At 35.2% G+C, this 20,146-nt stretch overlaps 1 protein-coding gene across 9 annotated transcripts in view; it reads right to left on the reverse strand.

Annotated features, from left to right (window-relative positions):
* The window catches only part of Rapgef6 (Rap guanine nucleotide exchange factor 6), a 223,318-nt gene that overhangs the window by 108,773 nt on the left and 94,399 nt on the right, over positions 1 to 20,146 (reverse strand). The gene's annotated exons all lie outside the window — the stretch shown is intronic.

The raw sequence follows: 20,146 nt of genomic DNA on the forward strand, positions 1-20,146 counted from the left end.
TATATATATATATATACATACACACACACACACATAGATAGATATAAAATGGTCCTTCATTTGTACCCCCCTTTTTTGTTTAGTTTTGTCAGAAGTGGGTATTCCATTGTCACTTAAATATAGTAGGTGCGTGAATTCAGCAAAATAATTCAATATAGTCCAGTAGTCCCTAATAGTAGTGGGTTATACGTAGGACTGGCAATGTCAGAAGTTGTTGACTTGAGCCCTTTACAGCTCTGAAAACATCATATCATGATAATGATAATTTCAGTTAACTTTTGAGTGCTCCTGACATACACTGAACATGTGAATTGTAGCAAGTATCTTACCATCTTTTACATAGTTTATAACCAGAAGAGGTAGGTATTATCAATATAGCCAATTAACAGAAAACCAAGAAACTGTAAGAGTTACCTATGATTGCAAAGCTAGGAATCAGGGGAGCTGAATATATTACCCAGGAAGCATGACTGTATCATTTATCTTCTTGATTAAGTTGTTTTCTGATATTACACAGGAAATTCACAACACCCAACAGTAAGATAGACTTAAAATATATAGTAGTATAATTCTTTGGGAATCTGCTAAAGCAAAGAGATGCAAGAGGAAGAACGCTCAAGGACCTTTCACTACAGCAATGACTATAACAACAGAAAAGCTAGATAGATAAGAGTACATAATGAACTAATCACCAGCTTAGGCAAGTGCAGGGACCAGGGTTCAGTCTCTGGCACCACATGCTGTGCCGGGCCCACCACCGGGTGTGCTGAGCCAGCCACTGAGACCAGGCATGGCATGGCTGTAATGCCAGCGCTAGAAAGGCTAAAAACAAGAAGATCATTTTAAGTCTGAGTGACGTAGTGAGATCCTGTACCAAATATATAAAAAACAAACAAAATGCAGTAGTTCCTCGGTATTTATAGGAGATTGGCTGTAAGACCCTCCTACAGATGCTGAGATCCACAGACAATCCAAATTCATTATATAAAATGGTGCCCTACTTGCAGAAAATCTACCTATAACCTCCAGTACATGTTCAGTCATCTCTAGATGACTTATACTACCTGATACGATGCAAATGCTGTGTAAAATCATTACACTGTTTTGTTTAGGGAATTGTGACAAGGGAGAAAAGTCTGTATATGTTTATTTTATTTATTTATTTATTTATTTTTGCAGAACCAGGGATTGAATTCAGGCCCTGGCACTTGCCAGGGAAGCGCTTATTCTACTGAGCCATCTCCCTGGCCCCTGCTTTTAATTCTTTTTTTGCAAAGTCTGTATATGTTCAGATGTAGTTTTTATTCAAATATTTCTGACCCATAGTTGATTGAATACATGGATTATGTATAATCTACCTGTGAATATGAAGAACCAAATGCATTAGCCAATAGTTAAAAGGTTTAGATAGACCTTACATTCAAACCTTACAGGTCTCCAAGACAACATGCTAACTGAAAAAGCAAGTCTCATGACAAACACAAAAGATACCATTGATTTTTAAAGTATAAAATATTACTATGGACTGGGGAGATGGCTTCGCAGTCTAAGCACCGGCCTAGCAAGTGCAAGGACCCGAGTTCAATCCCTAGTACCACATGCCTTGCCACGCTGAACTACCCACCAAAACTGGATATGGTGGTGCATACATGCAATTCCAGTGCCGGGAGGCTGAGACAGAGGATCACTACAAGTCTAAGCTGCGAAGTGAGACCCTGTACCAAACAAATACATAAATAAAGATTTAAAAATTATTACTGTATATTTATAGGCATATTACCCATTTAGCTTTGGGGGAAAAGATCTGGGAGAATATATACCAATCAATAGTGGTATTATCTGAAGAAGAAAGCTGATAATCTAAAAGAAACTAGCTTATCTGCAATGCCTAGTTTAAATGATTTTGTCATTAAGAAAGTATTCCACTTTTTTATTGTTATTTTTGGAGACAGGGTCTTGCTATGTTCCCCAGCTTGTCTTGAACTCACAGGCTCAAAAACCTTCCTGCCTCAGCCTCTCAAGTACTTGAACTACAGGCATGCATCACCACAACCAGCTCTGTTACTATTTCTATACATAATTTGAATTTTAAAACTAAACCAAATACAGATATACACACGTGCATATGTTTGCATGTGCAAGGTAGTTTTCTCTTAGTTTCCATTTAAAAATGGCCATCTACACTAGAAATGTGCTGGAATTCCATAGTCCTTAGTAACTAGGGGTTACTGCAATATGATGCAACAGCTTGCCTTTTCTAATGATGCAAAAGTAATAACATTGAAAGCTGTATTTGTTGTAATACTTTCAGAATTACGTACTAATATACTTGCTATTCATAATAGAGCCAAGAATATTTAATGCACAAGTAACAGAAAGAAGGTAGAAAATGACATAAATCAGCTAACAACAAATTAAAAATTAACCACTAAGGTAAAGACCTATTTGGCAAGCTGAGAAATGAATGGGAGATGGAACATTTGTGTTCTCATTACACTTTGAAAGAGAAACTTCTGTACTTCTCTTAAAAATATACATAACAAGATATAATATAGCACAATAATATAACTAAACTATTCCCCTCGTCGTTGTACTATGAAATGAAGGCCTGTCATGGGGTACCTACCTTTAACACAATGTCTGCTCATCAAGTATTTATGAAATAAATGAATGAATACATGTACTTCTGAACACATCACTACTGCTCAGGCTTCCGTGGTTATCTGAACAGATTGAATTTCAGCACAGGCACATTCAGTATTTCATGTAGAGTAACACCTCCTAAGCCGCACACTCTAGAATACTATTCTAGGAGATGAAATTCATGAGTATATGGCCAAATTTAAGTAAATTAAAATGAAAGGCACTGGGATAAATTAGAAAAACAATGCTATTCTCCAGCCCCTTACTCTTTACAATACACTACAATATACGTATTTATGGAAGATCTAAGAACTCCCACAATAAACTATGTTTTACAGTAGTCTCTACATTTTTCTCCAACATTCTCATTTGCAGTCTATCAGTGTAACAAATAACGCCGTATTTCCAATCAAGAAGTATTTCGGATAAACTCGTATGTCCAATCAAGAAACTCTAAGAAGCAGGTAATTAATATTAGCTGAAAATATGGTCATGATAACTATTTTCAGCTTAGCACAGAAAAAGGTGCAGAGATAACCTGCATCTTGATTAGCATGAATGTAGGCATATATGGTACAAGAGTCATGTGACATGAATGCTCTAGGTTCTATTGCAAGTTTTAAAATTTAAGTCTTCAGCCAATTGTTGTGTTGCACGCTTGTAACCCCAGCACTTTGAGAGGTTGAGGCAGGATGACAAGTTTGAGTCCAGCTTAAGCAATTTAGTAACTTAGTGGCTAGGCTAGCTGGCCTTACACATGGTATGAGTATAAAATACATACTGGATTTAGATGACTGGGTACAAAAAAAATCTAACCAGTAATCATATTTTTATTATATGATAAAATAATATTTTGGAGATAGCCATATTAAAAATAATTTTACTGGGCCGGGCAGATGGCTCAGTAGAATAAGTGTTTGCCTGGCAAGTGCAAGGGCTTGAGTTTAATCTACTTCCACAAAAAAAAAAAAACCCCAAAAAACAAACAAAAAAAAGCACTTGACCTATTTCCCTTTTACATTATATTTCCACTGAACATGATGCTGAAAGCTTGATGAACATGATGCATTCAGAAGCTGTAACCAAGCCAGCATTAACTGAGATAGGGATCTAGAGGTCAGCAGGAGCCGAAGATTAAACATTCTTAGGTACTTAGCTTTCCTGTACTAAGAATCATAAGAATTTTAAGCAAGAAACTGACTTGAAAGGATTTTAGAAAAGGGGGGGGAGGTGACCGGAGAAGGGGGTGCCGGGGAGATGGCTCAGTGGAATAAGCGCTTCCCTGGCAAGTGCAAGGGCCTGAGTTCAATCCCTGGTTCTGCAAAAAAAAAAAGACTATTAGGAGCACAGAAGATGTGATAAAAGAAAACCACATAAATGAGAGACACTGATAGTCAAGGCACAAGAAGATAAAGACCTTATAAAATTAAAAGTAAGCCAGATATGGTGGTGAACGCCTATAATCCCAGCATTCTTTAATTGCTGCAGAGTCTCACTATGCAGCTCAGTCATGGTGATCCTTCTGCTTTCAGTCTCCCAGCACTGGGACTACAGGCGTGCACCATTACACCCAGACTCTGTCATGAGCTCAGGGTGCCTGTGCTGCCAGAGCCAGTATTCTTTGAGACAGACAGGAAAATCGCAAGTGTGGGCCCAGCCTGGAGAATTTACATGACTTAGTGAGACCTGGTCTCAAAATAAAAAAAGGTTTTTCATTTTGACCAGGGACCAAGCTCAGTGCAAAGGCCTTTTGTAAGTACCCAGTATTGAAAAAATACTGAGGATCACAAGTGTGAGCCCAGCCTAGGCAACTCAGTGTGCTCCTGCTTCAAAACAAACAAACAAAAATTTTAAAAAGAGATAAGTTTAATGCAAAGGCTTTGGATTTGATTACTGGAAAAAAGAAAATCTAAGTGCCTAGAATTATACAGGAACTTCTAGGTCTGTATAAAATGAAATAACATACAAGTGTCAGCTTATAGTGGAAAGGTAAAAAACAGATTTCAAGATCTAAAACACAGTGCAGAGTATGCTTTATTCAAACTCTAAATTTTCTGAAAAACTCTAAAGAAAATAGCCGCATTTAATCTTAGACTGGGTGTACACAACAGTCAACCAGAGCGTCATGCCAGAAGCATGAAGGGAAATGTGGAGCATTCCTCATCATTTTCTGAAAGATAAAAGTTGACAGGTGTTAAATGACTCAGTTAATATGTATTAAGAGGGCATGGTTTGTGTGTATTTGTCCCCCCAAAGTCTCATGCAGTCACTGAGGTGCAGTTCTACATTTTGCAATTAACTCAGGATCTAAGGCTGGGATTATGGGTGTGAGTGCTACACCCAGTGAAGGGCGCAAAGCCTGAGTGTGACAATGGAGACAGAATTGCTCTCGGCAGCCACTGTTGCTGCTACTTCTCCATTCTGCTCTTGCTCTTTGCTGCTGTCATGAAAGGTTGCTCTCTGCCATGTGCCATTCTATTTTGGAGCCAGCTGAGTATGGAATGAAACCTTCAGTAACCGTGAAGCTAAATAAGCCTTTCATTCCTTCATTATGAGTGTTGGGTATTTGTCCCAGCAAGGAGAGCAGAGTAACTCAGACAAAGCGTTTTTCAATTTTCTTTCTTCCTTTTTTTTTTTTTTTTTTTTTAAAGACAGGGTCTCACTATGTAGTTTAGGCTGACTTTGAACTCACTATATGGCTCAGGCTGGCCTTAAACTAACAGCAATCCTCCTGTCTCAGCCTCCTGAGTGCTTGGATTAGAGGCATGTGCCACCAAATCTGGCAAGTTTTTCAATTCTAAGATGTGGGTTTTTTTTTTTTTTCATTTTAATATTTTCAAAAGCATAGAGAACTCACAATTAATGTCATTAAAAGTAAATGCAGATAGACTTTTGGAGAAAAGAGAAACTCAATGTAAAAATGCTTCTAACTTTTAAGAATAAGAACATCAGAGTGGTTATAGTAAGTTAAAGGGGTTCAGCAGGAGATAAAGGCAGAGGAAGAGATCAAACTGTGTAGTAGGCCACGGTGAAGACTTAGATTCTGAAGAAATTGTTAAGGAGGGAGACCTGTTTTGTCAAATGCCGTGGATGGGTGACGGTCAGGGCCAGGACATGTCCTACTGACTTAGCTGTGTATGTATCCTCCAATGACCAGTCACTAAAGCAGTACTACAAGGAGGAAAAGAAATGCCACAGTGGGAACGCCTCTTCCACCGAAATGAAGTCTTTTTGATCAAAGCAGCCCTAACAGAGGAAAAATGTGAGTTACCAATAAAAATTCCTTCAGGGAAACGAATCCTCTAAAAGAGCTCCAAAACAACTAAGAATGTACGCTTAAAAAAGCTAATCAAATAAGAAAAAATACTAACCATAGTATATGAACTTGTTTTAAAACAAAGGCCCACAGATAGAAACATGCATCATTAAAAAAAAAAAAATCAAACTGAAACAAATGTTCAAAGACATTATCAGCAGACCAAGAATTAATTCAAAGGTGTGAAGAGATTATAGAAAATGAAGGAATTGCATTTTCAAAAGATAATAAAATTCTCACAAGTGAAGTGACAGTCTTCTTCATCTGGAGAGAACCCTTCAAGAATCAAAAGGGGAAAACAACAGACAACCCCTGATAGAATCAAGGATAGGGGGAAAAAAAAATATATATATATATATATATATAAATTATATAAAATATATATAATTATATAATATATATTCACTAACAGTAAGAAAAACCAATTACCTAAAGAAACAAAACTTACAGAAGGCTCTCAGTGCTCATCAGCAACACTAGATGCCAGAAGGAAGTGTATTAATTTCTGATGGGCTAAGGGGAAAAGACTTTGAACTTATGTTAAGCTAACAATTATTTTAAAAAATTTTTAAAAATAAGGAATTTTCAATACTCAAGGACCTAAGATCCATCTTCTCCACAGAACATTAAGTTTAGCAAGAAAATAAACGAATTCAGAAGCAGTGAAATACAAACAGTAGCATGGGAAATACACATGGATCATTAAATAAAAATTAAAATAATAAAATGTAATAGAATACCCAAAGTAGAAAGTATGAAAAACTAATAACAATTTTAATGTGTTTAATCACAATTGAAAGTTAAAACCTCATTAACAGTAACATGAGAGATGGGAGAGATGGGAAAGAACACATGCTCATAAATATCCAATTTACACAGTAAAGTATCCATCACAAAATTCTACTTAGCTAAATATGCTGCCATTTAATGAAGCTTAGAACTGGTTTTTATTAACCAGTTTTGAAAATTGCTAAATCTTGGACTAAAAGAGTTTTGGTAATCTTAAAAAACTCTATATCACACTTTAATTTTCTATCAAGTTTTATCTGGCCTTGCCCATTTCCTTCTACACAGTCTTAAAGGTTAGCAGCACCTCTATCAAGATATCCACAAGGCTTGGGCCCCACAGGTGGCATCTGTACTAATGAGGCCATCCTCTTCCTATGTGCAGACGACAGCAGGAATAAACTGTGTACCTAGGCTTCTTTCCATTATAATCAGCTCTTTGCCAACTGAATAGTGAATTTAAATGTGCTTCCAAAAGAACCCTTAAAAACACATGCAATGAACTAGGCTAAATAACAGCATACTATGATGCTGTCATAGTACTTCTTCCTTAGTCACCATTATAGGGAAACCTTTAAACAAAGAGGATTTCAGACATTCCTAAGAAGTGCCTCTATTGTGCCTATTTCTATTTAAGAGAACCACAAAGCAATGTTAATAAATTCAATACTACAATTCAAGCATTTTCTAAAATACTTAAGTTTTATAAAACAAACTAAAAATTCACTTTTTTTGAAATTCAGACAAAAGAGGAAAGATAAATTGAGTAGCATCAAACTGTAGCTGTTATAGATAGCTAGTATGACAATTCATTAAAATACAGTGTTCATTTTCTAACAATCTACTGTGGTTTGTGTGTACTATTTTGTTATTTTAAGAGTTAAAATGTCTATTTTTAAGTGACAAGTGGTTTATCTGTTACTGCTTTAGAATTATTTAGGAACATCATTTAAATATTTTTACATAAGTACTTTTCACTATTGTCTTCATATTATTTTACTGCTTAATAATCATCTAGTCTTCCTAAAACAAAACAATTCAAAAATAACTTATCAGATAGCACCAATCAGTGAGAAATGCAAAAGCTAATTATTAGATCAATAAAGCTAAATAAACCAATTATTTAAGGAAATGAAGTAATAAAATGTATAAACAGCCAAAGCAAATGACAGCTCTATCCAGAGACTATGACTCAAATGCACTGCATTTTAAGTCTACAGATATCAAAAGCATTTTTCACATCATCTCAGAGGTTATATCAGAATGTGTTGAGTTTATTTTGCAAATTAAAAAAAATGGCAATGAGACTGAGCATTTTAGACTGCTCTGTAGTTCTAATTTTAAAGTTTAGAAAAGCTAATAATCAATGAAGAAGCTCATTTATAATTCAAAATAGAATCTAAATTTAATAACCGGGGCATATTAATCTCAAAGAAAATAACAATTACTTACTTTGGAGGCCCATGGCTGAAGACAATTGGCATAACAGCGAACAAGAAAAGCCATTTCCTAGGCTGGAAAGGGTAGTTTCTTTTTCAAACCAGCCACAATGATGAGTATGTTGACAAGATACTAAGTTTCTTTTCACAAATCATACACCACTGAAGTGTTATATATGCAGGCAGCTTTTCCAAAACCCTTTACAAACTGAAATCAGGAGGTTCCAGGAGCTTAATAATAGTGTTCTAAATAACTGACAGTTTTCTTTAAAATGTTCACTTTAACAAGCACACCACAGTAAATAAAGACGTCCAGATTTCTGGCTCAGAACATACAGACATTTACATGCACCCTCAGGCACCTGGCACAGACATGCAGCGGTAGCACAACGGGAATACTGGCTCAATCAAAGCAAATAAGGCCACATGCACCAAATCTGTGTTCCTGTATTCTGCAAAACCTTTCTTCTCAGCAATGCAGCTTTGTTTATTCTCCAACTTATTTCATTCTGTAGGGAAAGCACTGCTGTGATTCTTCCATGTCAGAAGCAAACCAGAATACTAAATCCTGAAGAATAAAGTTTTTTCTTTATATTCTTAATCATCAAGGCTTTAAAAAAAAATCAACCATTAAGCAAGTGGTAGTCAGAAGAAATACGTTTTAACAGGTTTGCCTTGTAGGTTGCCTGAAAATCTCCAAAATCCAAATTATTTTCTCTTTTCGCATGCAGTATTTACAGCTCTGCAGTAATGCTTCTTGTTCCAATCCATCAGTAAGACAGCACTGTTGATCTAAGTCTGGCTTTTCTGGTTAAAAATTCATATATAGTATGATACAAAACACATCTTTTGCTAAAGCAAGACTCTGTGTTAGCGCCTTAATTTCTACTGTCTTTCCCTGTTTCACAGCAGCTCCCTAAGGAGAAGCTCCTATTGATTCTATGCTCTGCGGTAAGATGAAATATCTAATAAGAAGGAAAGAGAGTGGGAGGAGAATAGAGCTAAAAGGATGACATCACCTGTACAGAAAGCCTTCAGAAACTGCATTAGATCAATTGGCTACTGTATCTGCAGATGTAGCCCAAAGAGCCATTTATTGAAAAAACACACACACCCTTCTATAAGACATGTCAGCAAGCTAAATTCTATGGGGGGTTGGGGGGTGTGCTTAAAGCATCCTTTCTCTCTCAGTTTTTAAAATCCATTTTTGATCTTTAATTTGAACACTGACATACAGCTATTATTTGAGAAGCCATATTTCCTAATATTTTTATTTAAATTTAACACAACATTGTGCTCCCAAGGGAAAATAATTAGCTCTAGTAAAACGACTAATGCATTTCAAATACAGAAGGGAGTTTAGTTCTCAGATGTCATGATCTGTAATACTACTAATTCAGGGGTTTCTGCTGGCAAAACCTGCTATTTATCTAAGTCTGAGTTTACTTTAACATAAAACACAAACACCGGAACTAAGACTTGTAATAACAAATTCAAATAAAAATAACAGGATTTTATTTTACAAAGAAAAGCTGAAAAAACATCACAGGCAGAACAGCTGCAGCACAAACTAACTCCTTTGACAAAGCATAATATATACAACATGGTACTTTTCTATAGCTTGATGCTCAATTCCTAGAAAGAGAAAGCCAACAAAACTCAAAAAGGAATCTGCTTTCAATGTAACATGGACTTGAAGGAAACTGGTCCATTTTTCTTTATAAATTACAGAAAAAAAAATTAAATTTTGCCACAGCCTCTCCCGTCTACCCCGCCCGCCCACCCGTCGTTCTTCACGTTTCTGCCACAAGGCAGCTCCTGCAGGTACGTCCACCGAGGCACATACGCTTGCAGCAGTGCCTCCCAATGGCCAAAATAAGACGTAAGATTCAAACACTGAAGTATACTTGCACCACCAGGGAGCCAGAGTATGTGAATCACAATAAAACAGTTTTCCTTATTAACGTAGTATTTTTGTTTTGGAGAGAGACAGATATGTAACATAAAGGAGATGCTACCTGAGAGACATGTTTTAACAGAGGACTCCACTGACTGTAGAAGTAGTACCTTCTCAACAAGTGCAAAAAACTAAAAGAGCTCAGTATCCATGGGCAAAGTGTGAATCACTTTCTGTACAATAATATGCTGCCAATCTGAATTATAATGCTACTTATAGAACTAGAATTTAAGCAAAATTGGACATTCCCATGAAAAAAGACTGTTAAAATATGTGACTACTTACGAATTTAGGTTTCCAACAATTGTTTTCTGCAACAATTTCAAGATAGACACGATTTATATTTAAATATAAAATTAAATCTCACAAATATAAGTAGACATGACTCAAGTTTTCAGGATATAGATTATGAAATATTTGTACAGGTTGGTTTTAAGCACTAGACATCTTATTTTAACTAATTCAAATAAACTATGTACGTTTTAGAATTCTTAAAGATACATTTCTAAAAGACAAAAAATTTTCTACATAAAAAAATTAGTTAAGAGAACTGAAGCACATTTCAATTTCAATGCCAGGCAATAACTATATTCACATAAGTATCAGAAGGATAAATTATAGCCAAAATCAAACAGCAAAAACCTTATGGGCATCTCTTCCCCTTTTTATATAAATCACATTGACATCATACAAAGAAGGACCTCAAGCTGAGCAAGGGAGACAGCAGCTACCTCCTAGCTGCTTTAAAGAACTGCTGCCTGGTGTGTGAAATGCAATCCATAAGGCCATATGCTAGACTTACTGTAGCACACACCAACTCAATCAAGGAACAAAACTCTCTTTGCCTTGGGTTTGGCTTATAAGTGAAGATGACATCATCTTTTTCATTGTTCTATCAATCACCTCACAATATTTGCTATTCTAGAAATTGCATAGTCAACCTATCATGCAAAATCTCCTAAGTAACAATACCACAAGGAGAAAAAGCCCCAATTCTACATTTAGTGTATGAATCCACCAGCATCCTGAAAATACTTAAGACACTTTTTTTTCAGAAATAATTTTTTAACCTTTTCACTTACTCCTAAAGGAAGAAATGAATATTCTCTAAAGTCACTGGCTTATAATAAGCAGATGATTAGGTGAGCAAGCTATTTTTTACTTGCATCATATTTAAATTTATATCATCATATATTACCAATTAAAATGAAGTGATTGCAATAAGGGAGACTGTCCTGATCTAACTGACTAGAGTCATCACCACAGGATGTCACTTAATCTATTTCTCCTTTATACGCGATGCCATGATGCTATGCTATATTGACAGTCTTTAGCATTAAAAGACCTTTTTGCACTATTATAAATAAAATAAAGCAGTATGTGCTGACTTTACAAAGCTTCAAAGCATTATAAAATATTTTTGTTACAATTTACATTAATTGTATAAACTATAAACAAAAATATAAACTGGAACACTTGAAATATATATAAAAAATATAAGGTGCTGATAGTTACCAAATTAGTCATAAATGTATCTTCTATTTTACTAAGTAGCAACACTGAAAAGAAGGTAAACTAAAGGTCACCATGAATGAAAAGGTAAACTATCAGATGATATACACTGCAGAGATTATCAAAAACAAAAAAACAATAACAGAAACCAGGTTTATATTAATTTCAAACATAGTCAAGTCATCTATTCCCCAACTGCACAGTGAAACTTTATAATAATAATTTAAAGAAGTCAAATTAAAAACACCAAGAACAAAAAAATTATGTACTTTAAAATAAACAGGTCACTTATTTTTCTGTATTTTACTTGTAGGTACTTTGTCTCTGAAATATACACCGTTAAATGTACTAATTTAAAAGCAAAAGCATTTTAATCTTTTAAAAAATTAAATGAAGTGTTTACTGCAACAAAAGTGATACAGAAGCCCTTCTGCAGCAACACAAAAAGCGCTTCTACCACACCTCCCCCGCCCATGTTAACATCTGAAGTGAATCTCTATACTGATCAGACATAGTTAACTCTAATTACCAGTGCCACGGCAGGAGATTCTGCTTTAAAACTACCTGTTCTTTCTATTCTTAGCCTTTCTGAAGGAGGGGAAGCTACAGAACTAACAGTCTTCCTATTCTATTGTTAAGAAACAGTTGGCTTCAGCATACTGTCATTTACGTCCAGTAACTGGCCACCACTGTGCTGTCCAAAAAAAGAAAAAAAAAAAACCTTCTATCAAAGCCACTGGGACACATGCACCATGAAAAATGATCCAACCTTAGGGAGTGATCAAAGAAAAAGCAAAGAGGGTGAGAGAAGCTGTTATCATCTAAGGTGATGTAAGCTTCTATAATTAGAATCAGCAAAACTGAAGAAACAACAAAAGACACCACCATGCTTCTACTTTCCTCTACACTGAGCAATTTTATCAAGCATTTTCATACACACACAGTATAGTAAATGTTGCATATACAGCAGTCAGCCTGGTATGTTACATACTATGTATAAGTCTATAGTTTTAAAATATATTAATTTCTTCAAAAGCAATCTAATAAACTATATACAAACATGGCAAGAAAATCTCATTTGAAAATTAAACTATCACAAATATTGTCTCTGTAAATTTCTAGATTGCATTCAAGCTTATATTTTATACTAATTTGTAACTGTAAATTTATTTTTGTGGTCTTGAGACAGGCTTTCACTATGCAGTTCAGGCCAGCTTAAACTCACTTTGTAGCCCAGGTTGGTCTTGAACTCACAAAGATTCTCATGACTCAGCCTCCCAAGTGCTGGGATTATAGACATGTGCCACCACACTTGGACGCTTTTGTAACTTTGCATACTACATTTTCTAGTTCTATAAAAGCCAAATGCAGACTAAGGTTTGGTTAATGAACAGAATTCAAACCAAATGTGAATACCGGGCAGATAGTTCAATGACATAAGTGCCTGCCTGACAAGCACAAAGTCTTGAGTTCAATCCCTGTATCAAAACAAACAAATCAAACAAAAAGGTGGTGTAACAATGAGCATTAATTTATGAGCTAAACCTGAGCAGCAGGCATACTTTTTTTTTTTTCTTTTTTCTCTTCCTGTGGTACTGAGGATCAATCTCAAGACCTCATGCTTGCCAGGCAGGTACTTAAGCCACTGAGCCGTCTCCCTGGCCCAGGCATACATTTTAATGCAATGCTTCTGAAAATCATTATTTAGACCACTGATAAGTATTAATATTTGAGTTGCTTTAAATAATCATCAAAAGAACTTTCTTTAGCAATTACTGCACAAAGTATTTCAAGTCTGATTAACTTGATTTTCATTCTCCGTGAAAAGCCTATGAATCATTGCTGGCATGGGGGTAGACACCCAGAGGACTGGGCCTGCTCCCCTCCTGCCAGCAGGCCTTAAGGTCATGTACACAGGAAATCACAACAACAGTCTTTAAAAAATGACTAGTAAAAAGCAAATCAGTATTTATACAGAAACTTAAAAATAATTCATACCCTTATCCCACCAATTTAATTTCTATTAATCAATTCTAAAGAAATGATAAGTACAGATTTATTCAGAAAGTTATAAGAGAAAAACTGAAAGCTGCATAACACTTTGATACATTCACACAGCATAATAGTATTAAAAATAATATTTTAGGAACATTTTAATTATGTGAGAAAAAAGCAACATATGCAACTAAATATTTAGTATTATTCGGATAAGATCTAGATAATAAAAAGATCTAAACTAAGATAATTTAAAAGATCTAAATTAAAACAACATTCAAGTATCAGCAGCAATGCTAATTATCTCTTGTTTTTGAGGTTTATAACAATCCTTAAATACTCTTTATTCTACACTTCTATAATGAACATTTTTTCCAAAAAATTATACTATATTATATATTTGTGTGTGTGGTACTGTGAATTGAAATATATATATTTCAATTCAGAAAATATACATATTGTGTGTGTGTGTGTGTGTGTGGTACTGTGGATTAAACTCAAGAGCCTTGTGCATGCTAGGCAAGTACTCTACCACTGAGCTACATACCCAGCCTTTCAGAAAAAATTTTAAAATACACCTGAAACCTGTATTTGTCCTATTTAACATCAGTTGTATCACTTTAGAGCTTTTTCTAGACTTACAACCCTCTAATTAGATTTAAGAATCTTCCATCAAAAACTTACTTTCCAGAAGAACAGAGTGCACAATTCTACTTGGAGATACCAGGCATTCATGAACAAAAAGAACAATCTTGAAATTGCGGTAAAAATTAACCCAAAACATGTAATACCTTTTCAGAGAACTCTGGACTACATAATGGGTGAGACTGAGTCTCAGAGGTTTCTCAGAAGTTTAATCACCATTCACTGTCTTATGTACACACAAGAAGAGCGAACTCTCCAGATAAAAACTGAGTTTAGAAGTGGCAGATCATTGTTTATTTTATTATCTACAAGTATTCATTGTCAAGTATGAAAAAAAAATTAGGATGGATCAAGCCCACAAATACAAAGTTCACAAATATGGACAATTTTTTCATCAAATAGTAACTGCAGCATATAGTTCAAACTCTTAAGTTTTCCAGATGACTGCAACAGGCCTGTGTATCTCTTCCACCTTGAATTTAATAAATGTTTGAACTGTTCAGAGGGCGATCCAGGAAGATATCTCAGTAGTATCATGTTGGGACTAGTGTCTTCTAGTTTCTCATTAGCAGGTAGGTCCCTAGTTTCTCTTACTACAGAAATTAACCGAAACACACACACACACACACACACACACACACACACACACACACACGCACGAATCCATTAAAAAAAATTTCTTTGCTAAGAACCTTGGGAGGTCACACTAGAGGTCAAGCGGTAGTACCTAACCACTGTTTAGTGTAAACCGTAAACCCCAACATGACCTGATGTCCTGATAATCACTTCTTTCTTATTCAGCTGAACTTACAAGTGTACCTCAAAGTGTGTTTTACATCCAAACAAAACATGCAGCACTGCAGGAAAGCAGGAAACAAAAGGTATAATCACAGAATTACCAAATGAGAAAGCTGTGCTGGCTGCATTGGTAATGTGTGAACATAAAGTGCTAAGAATAGTGTGCAGGCCGTCATAGAATTTCTACCATGCATCACACTATCCTAGAATGAAAGATGAGACAGAAAGTAAGCATCTGAAGTCTGAGCAAATCAAAGTGTCCATGCAAAGAGTATGGTTTATGGGAACAGCTGTTTACTCTCAAGGAGTCTGGAATTCTGCTACAAGGCAGGTGTTCCCAATGAAAACACTGATCACCACATCTTTAATAAGGTTTCAGAAGCACTTAGGAATGATTAGGTGATTCTATGAGTGAAGAAGACACAAATCAGGTAGCTGTGACTATCTCTGTAGAAACTGTTACAAATAATTTGGAAACAGAAGGGAAAAAAATAGTATCTTTTAAAATTATTTACATATTCATATTTCCCAACATCGTCCTTTGTGATTACAGCATAGAGTCCATTTTGGTAATGGAAAACACTGTTCACCAGAGAAGATGTTCGGGTGGCTTGCAAGCAAAATGAGAAAGTAGAAAGTGTGTGCATTGTAGGACTAAATAATAACTAGTCAAACACAACTGGGCTGTTAGCAAAGCTCCAAAATGAGTCTAAAGCCATGGCCTACCTGCAAGCTAGAGGTGGATGGTTTGGTACCTGCTTGTTCCTTCTCAGCAATGCTGCACTGCTTTGTGTGCCCTCCTTATAGGTCATCACTTGGATACTTGGCTGTCCTTCCCTGGGCCCTCAGTTTTTAAAGAACTGCTGTGGCCTTTTACGATGTATATAAAGTAGAATAAAATAAAACACTTGGAAAAAACCCCCAAAAACTAGCCAAAGAGGCATTAAGCAATTAAATAAGTTTAAAGACTTCTCAAAACAAAACAAGCAAACAAACCCTCTAGGTAAGTAACAATTCACAGGTATTGTCCCAAGTTGTTGCTGCAAGAATTAAAGAGTATCCCACATGACTCCAGTGGGTGGAGACTCTCACAAGTTTATGCCTAGTTTCCAAAGTAAAAAGCAATTTACCTTTTAAGAGGCAAAAAATGTTACAGACTCAAAGGAATATATTTGAGTTTCTAAAATGTCATTATTGTTACAGAAAGGGTCTTTTATTTTTTTATGTATTTAGTATAGGGTCTACTGGGTCTTACTACACAGATTGAACTCGTAGTGCTCATAGTGATTCTCCTCTTTTCAGCCTTCCAAGTACTGGGATTACAGGAGCAGGCCAACATACCCAGTCTGATTCCTCGGTCCCAGCATGCCCCAGGGGCAGGGCCGGAACAGCACACCAGGGATCCAAGCCGAAACCAAACATCTGCCTACGCAGGCGCTTTAATCGGTTGAGCTACCTGGCTGGCTTTTGAAGGGTCTTTCTAAGTTAAACTTTCATATTAAGATTATGAATGTCCTGGCAAAATGGTGAAGTGATAAGAACAACTCAGCCTTTGAGATTTGGAATCCAGACACTAGAAAATAGCAACATGGGGAAGGTAAAAAGGAGAGAAGTCTGTCCCTGGGAACCAGGAAAGAGCTGAAAGGAAAATTAAAACCTATGCAGAAACTGAAGGGATAGAATACAAGGCAGGGAAGGGACCCCCATCTAAAACAAGGTAAATAAAGGTCAGGAGAAAAGAAAATAATTTGTAAAAGATTATTTAACAGCATTCAGATTATATATTCAAGTTTTAAAACTCATGAGGAAGATATGGACATACAGATTCAGAAGGCCCGTAAGATTCCAAACAGACACGACCAGAAAAATTATAATACATTAATCACTAAGTGGCATATTACCATTATACTGTCAAAGTACAAGACAAAGAGAACTGTAGAAACTTCAAGAGAATAGTGCCAAGTCACACTGAAGGGTATCCTCATTAGCTCAAACAGATTTCTCTGCAGAAATCTCATCAGCCAGAAGGGAACCCAATAAATGCACTTCAAGTACTGAAATAAAATAACTCCAACCAAGAGTACTATGAGCAACACAGATACACTTTGCAAATAAAGAGAAATAGATCTTCAAAGGTAAGCAAAAACAATTCAGCAAAGGCAATTTAGTACCATAAGACTAGCTCACAAAAGATGCTCGATAGAGTCTTTCAGAAGTAAAAGAAAAGCAAGCATCATTATGAACGTATATAAAGGTATAAAAACTCACATGAACAGACACACTAAAGAAAAACAGAAAGAAACGAATTCTATCAGTATAGCAAACCACTAAACCACAAAGATTAACAACAGAGAAAAAAGATAAAAGATATTTAAAACGACCAGAAAATTTTAAAAAATGACAGGACTTTTAACCTACAAACAATAACCTTGAATGGATATGAAATAAATTTTCCAATTAAATTATACACATGGAATGGATATGCTGCCTAAAAAACCTCATTTTCTGATTAAACACCAACACATACAGCAAAATGAAAAAGATACTATTCTAATCAAAAAGAAACTAAAAGGGAGCAGAAGTAGCTATACTTATATCTGACAAAATACACTCCAGGACAATATACTCTAGAAACAAATGTGATCATAAATCATATACAGTGATCAAGGGATCAGCTGAACAAGACATAACAGTTGTAAATATATATGCACCTATTGCTGAAGAATTCAGTTTATAAAACAAACACTACTAGATCTAAAAGTAGAGATAGGTTCCACAACAGTTATGATGGGGCCTTAAAATCCCACTTTCATCAACAGACCCCCCCATGCCACACAACAAAGAACCCCCAGAGTTAAACAGTAGTACTACAGACTGAAGGAGCCTAACATATCTACACAGCCTTTTGCCCAGCAGCTGCAGGATACATTCTTTTCATCAGCATATGGACGTTTCTCTAGAATAGATCATATATTAAGACACAAAACAAGTCTTCAGGCAGGTGCTGTGCCACTGAGCTATATCTCTGGCCCACAAAAAGACTTAATTAAAAAAAAAAGTTTTTGAGAGGGTGTTATTATTTAGTTATTATTATTAACTATACAGCCCACACTAGCCTCAAACTTGCAGTATCCTCCTGTGTCAGTCTCCCTAATGCTGAGATTATAGATGTGTATCACAAAGTGTGCCATTAACAATATTTTTTAAAATGAAATATTTGTCTTTTCTGATGACTATGCAATTAAAGTAGAAATAAACAACAAAAGAGACCTTAGAAATTATACAAGTACATGGAGACTGAATAATATACTTTCAACACTAGGACACTGAAGAAATCAAAAGGAGCGTTTTAAAATTTCCTCAAAACAAATCAAAATACAACATACTCAAACTTACAGGATATAGCAAAAAGCATTATTAAAAGAAAAGTTTATAGAAGTGGCTACAACAAGAGAATAGAAAGGTTTCAAACCAACAACCTAATGATGCATCTTCAGTTGGTATGATCAAGGACCTAGAAAAGCATGAACAAATCAAAACCAAAATTAGTAAAAGGAAAGATAGTATGTATGAGAGCACAAATAAATAACATAAACTTTAAAATAATAAGAAAAATCAATGAGATGTAGAATTGGTTTCTTTAAAAGATAAAAATAGATGAACTGAGATAGACTACCAAGAAAAAAAGGGGGTATAGAGACATCACAACTTACAACGGATCACTATAGATGATGAAAAACTGTAAGCTAACAAATTAGAAAATCTAAAAAAATGGGTAAATATAAGTGCTCTACATAAAAATTTAACCATGAAAACACAGACTAGTAACAAGTAATGAGATTAAATCAGTAAAAAGGAAAAATCAATCTTCCAATAAAGAAAACCCTGTAACTGTGTAGCTTTCTTATATTTTATCAAAGCTCTAAGGACGAATGCCAATTTTCTCAAACTATTCCAAAACTCAATAAAATAATAGTATAATCCAATAGCACATGAAAAAGATCATTCACCATGATTAAGCTGTATTTGTACGACAAATACAAGGGTGGTTCAAAATAAGTAAATGAATAAACATAATACTTCATATTAGTAGAATTAAAGATAAAATCATCTCATTAAATGCAAAAAGTATTTGATAAAAATTCAACATTACTATGGTAAAAACCACAAACAAATTAGACATAGAAGGATTGTACTTCCATGTAATGAAGGCTGCATATAAAAACCACATAACTGATACCACACTGAATGAAAGGATGCTTTCAGCATTTTGATCAACAATGATATCTATTTCTTATCATTCTTATAAAACAGGGCCTTTGGGGTTTGAACCAGAGCAATCAAGAGAAAGAAAAACCATACAAATAGTAAGGGGGAAAATGAAATCATCTCTATCGTAGATGGTATGATTCCATATATTGAAAAGCCTAAAGACTGCATTAAAACCTACTAGAACTGATCCATGAATTCAGTAAAGCTGCAGAATACACAAAGAACACAAAATATCAGTATTTTGTAGACCCTCATGAACTAGCTGAAAAAAAATCATGAAACTAATCCTATTTAAAATAGCTACATAAAAAATAAAATAAAAATAAATAAAATAGCTACAAAAATAAGTATCTAGAAAAAAATTTAGCCAAGAAACTGACAGACCTCTACAATGAAAATTACAAAGCATTATGGGAAAAAAAAGAAACTGAGTAAGACACATTTAATACAAAGACCTCCTGTGTATGTAATATTGGGAAAATTAATATTACCTGAAGTGATTATTTATTTATTTGTTATTTATTTTGCAGTACCACGTATTGAACTCAGGACCCAGCGCTTATTCTCCTGAGCTATCTCCCTGGTCCCTGAAGTGATTTATAGATTCAATGAAATTCCCATCAAAGTAACAATGACATTCTTCAAAAAACTAGAAAAAAACAGCTGAGGGGCCGGGGAGATAGCTCAGTGGAATAAGCACTTCCCTGGTAAGCGCAAGGGCCTGAGTTCAATCCCCGGTTCCAAAAAAAAAAAAACAGCTGGGCACGGGCATGGTGGTGCATA

This window comes from Octodon degus, unplaced genomic scaffold (genome assembly GCF_000260255.1).
Source record: "Octodon degus isolate 3935 unplaced genomic scaffold, OctDeg1.0 scaffold00029, whole genome shotgun sequence".
NCBI classification, from domain to species: Eukaryota; Metazoa; Chordata; class Mammalia; order Rodentia; family Octodontidae; genus Octodon; species Octodon degus.